We start from the raw sequence: 4120 nt of genomic DNA on the forward strand, positions 1-4120 counted from the left end.
TGGATGTAAGTTAGCATGAACTATTATTGTTGACATTACCCTTGAGGTAAAAGGTTGGGAGGCAACACTATAAGCCCCTGTCTTTCTCTGTGTCCGATTAAAACTTCATACCCATAAGTATTGCGTGAGTGTTAGCAATTGTGAAAGACTAAATGATAGTTGAGTATGTGGACTTGCTGAAAAGCTCTTATGTTGACTCTTTCCGATGTTATGATAAATCGCACTTGGCACTACAAAAAAAAACACTTCCGTGCTGATACGTGTTTGTCACGGTAGGTCACGTTTTCTGTCATGCATGTACATCCATGACGATTTTATGTTAGAATCAAGATAGTCATATCTATGCTGTCGTAGAAGTTTTCCATGACATTACTAATATTATCATCACGGAAGTGTCCACTTCCATGACGATAAATTGCGCATCACAGAAGTGCTTTCGTCAAGGGTGACCTACACGTGGCATCCACCGTAACGGAACGCCGTTAAGCTATCGGGTCGGGTTTTGGATCTGATAACCCGTTAACAGCCAGGACCAATGGGAAATTTCCATGTGTAAAATTCTCATTGGCCTCGGAACCACGCGTCAGTTCCGCGTTGGCACAGGTGTCACTCATCCAATGGTCGAGATGGGCCTATGATATGTTGACACATGGACGAGCCCAAAAGTGGCCCATAAAGTTTAGATGGGCTGTCCGAACTGAGGGCCCATAATATTTTGCAGACCATAATGGACCGGCCCAGCTAAAGGCCCACAAGATTTTGCAGACCATTATGGGCCGGCCCAGCTAAAGGCCTACAAGATTTAGTGGACCACAATGGGCCCACCCAGCTAAAGGCTCACAAGATTTTGCAGGCCATAATGGGTCGGCCGAGCTAAAGGCCCAACATACTCTGTTAAGGCCCGTACAGCTAGTGTCAAATCGGCCTATCAACAGCCTGTCCTAAACTTGTCATCATCGCGGCCCATGGTCACTTCTGGCCCGTTAACAGCCCGCTAAGTATTTGGGCCGAATTACGGCCCGGTGTATTTCCGGCCTGTTAAAGGTCCTGCTTCATTTGGGCCCATTTACAGGCCATTGAAACTTTCGGCCCATAAACGACCATGAAGGATTTGGGTTATATTCGGCCATGTCTGACATTCGGCCTGTTAGAGGCCCACTATAGATTTGGGCCACTTGTGGCCTGTTGTGGTTTTCGGCCTGTTAATGTCGGACAAAAACCATGGGCCATATGTGGCCCAACGTCACATCAGGCACATTAACGACCCATATGAAAATGACGATAATCTAGCCCGACCGAACTTCCATCTTGTTAAAGGCCCGTGTATTAGGTCAGCGTATTTACGGCCTGTCCAAATTTTGGCCTATCAAAGATCCGCATCGTAAATGGGCCACCATTTCAGCCTGCTAAGATCAGTGGGTTATTTGGCACAATCAGGGCCCAATCTCACTTTCGGTCTATTAAAGGCCCATGTTTTTTTATGGGCTCGATATATTTACACCTGTAAATGGCCTATTGTTACTGAGGGCCCAAATTATGTTTAGGCCTGTTAAAGGCCCACTATGGGCACAGGCCTACCAGAAAAATATGAAAGCTTATGCTGATTTAGGCCTAGATATTTTTAGTGGGCTACATGCAAATTTCGGCATATAATCATTTTTAGCCCAATTGGAATGGGCCTGACGAATGTTGGCATGTTGGGCCCCTACGAAGCTTTCGACCGAATACATTACTAAGATAAACCTACACTATACAAAAATAGCATAGTAATTAATGCAGCCTTTGGCAGCATCATAAATGTTGTATCACAAAAAAATAAATTCCATCCATACAACAAAAGGCCTGTTGGCATAAAGTTTACAGTCCTTGCAGAGAAAAGCACCATCAGATGTATGGAAGCATAGATCATTTGACCTGAGTGCTAATGTTTCAGGCTGTAGAATCTGATGGAGCAGCACGATCTTCACCTTTTTTCCGCCATTGCTCTTGAACAATGAAGCGAATGTCTGATAGTCTGGTTTCAAAACCATTCATATCTTGATGACATTTGTCAACCACTATTCTTGTTTCCAAAACGACGTCCATTAGGGATTGGACTTGTGTCTGGAGCAGAGATATATCACTCTATCTAGCAAGAAGATTTTGTTCAGTAGGCAATTTGGACGAGGTTACCTTGACAACCAACCCAGAATTATGCAGGAAGGTGCTTTCTGCACTGTTAGTGGAGAGATACTGACGCACTGCATCAAGAAGTGACATTGTGCCTGTGGTAGCCTCGTCACCTTCAGGTGGTTGTGGCTGTTCAATCATTTGTTCCATAGCTTCCTAAAAGTTTGAACTTGTAGATTAGTGTACCAGATAAGTTACTAATGAGACAAAAACAAACAAAGTAGGTTACACATTTATACATAACTTATTTTGGTGAACTACTATAATACATTAGCATGTATTGTAGTGCCAACTACATAATAAAATCACTTTCGGAACATATGTCCATGTAGCATGCCTACTGTATTGTCTATTTCCTCATATTCGTTAACATCTAAGGATAAAGAGACATGGTTTAAAGTAGGATGAACATAGTATGACATCATTCATATCATGGGCAAACAAATATAAAACAAACAAGCTATTTTATCATTGTGTGCGCACGTGAACATAACAACTATATTACAAACCAAGACCAAAATAATATCCTTCATATCTTTTAAACCATGTAAGGTGAAACGATACGTTAAGACAACTATGTATAAAAGTGAACAGAGAAACTGACATTGGCTGCAAACCAAGTAGTTAAATGAACACATCACAGTACCAATCAGTTCAAAGGCAGGAGGAGTAATGACTTACAACAGCGGCTTGAACTTGTGTGCTCATGCCCTTCATCTTGTTGGTGTGGCAATCCTTGAAGATTTGCACTACATTCGGTTCAGGTTCTTTTTGGTCCGCACGAGCTTTCCTCTATATTTGGAACAATTCAATATAGATACGATAATATGGCACAGAAAAAAGAAGGAAGTAGCAGCTATTTACAAGAGCCTCGCAGTGTGCAATATAGCTATGAGATCCTGTTGTCTGTTGGAATTTCACTTTAGAACGGTTGGTTTTGTTCTTCAAACAGTTAGCCTAGAAGAAGATACACTTGTAAGGCACATACATAAATACAAGTTCAATATTGGTCTGATCAAATACATATAGCCTACGTGATACTTTGGATCAGACCAGTGTTTAACGAGGTATGTCCAGTCTTCATTTGTAATATATTCCACTGAGATGTTTGGGCGATTTCATTGTTAGCCTTGCCTTCAAAGTGAGATTTTCTAAGGTGGTACCAAGACTATCGCAGAGCAGACTGAAAAATATGAGTGCATGCTTGTTTAGTTGCATCATCTTTCGGATCCAACTTGAACCTCATTTGTTGGAAAAAGAATGGGAGTCTTATTAGGAGGAAGCTAGAAAGTATGGGATAGAGCAAGACAATATTACTAATTGCGATGAATAACATTACTTACGGATAAATGGTCAAGGAAGGTGTCAAACTGGGTATTGTATTTCTCATTCCTGTACTGGATCCACGTTGGGAGGATACGTGTATGACACCTAACGGCAATGGCTGCCTCTGATACTAACTTGGCTGACTCTGTAGCATCACGTGGCCTTTTTAAACCTGCCTCAAAATGGATCTCCATTCTTCCTCCTTTAGATTTTGTTAATTTGTCAAGCATTATCCCTGATGTCTGTTTCCGCTTGCACCGTGGTGCTAGTTCAACAACGAATATGGAAAGTGTTAGTGTACATCAAACTGTGAGAGTACATATAAAGGAGCATGCAACTGCAACTTGACTCGGTCAGGTACCATCTTAGTGTTGATGCTCATGAGGTTCATCTGATCTTGCCAAGTCCTGTTGTGTCAGCAGTGCTTCGAAAGTAGTGTTAGGTGTGAAGGCAGCTTGGGAACTGGCCAGTTTTGGAGCAAACGAACAAGTAACTAGTTGAGATGATGGTACAGTTAAAGCGGATGCTGCAGCTCATGGAGCAGGTGATACTGCATTTGTAGATTTAGCCGGTGGCCTTGGACCTTCTACTGCACTATAAGTACCAGCAGAATCTCGACGGCAGA

The sequence above is a fragment of the Triticum dicoccoides genome, chromosome 5B, assembly GCF_002162155.2.
Source record: "Triticum dicoccoides isolate Atlit2015 ecotype Zavitan chromosome 5B, WEW_v2.0, whole genome shotgun sequence".
NCBI classification, from domain to species: Eukaryota; Viridiplantae; Streptophyta; class Magnoliopsida; order Poales; family Poaceae; genus Triticum; species Triticum dicoccoides.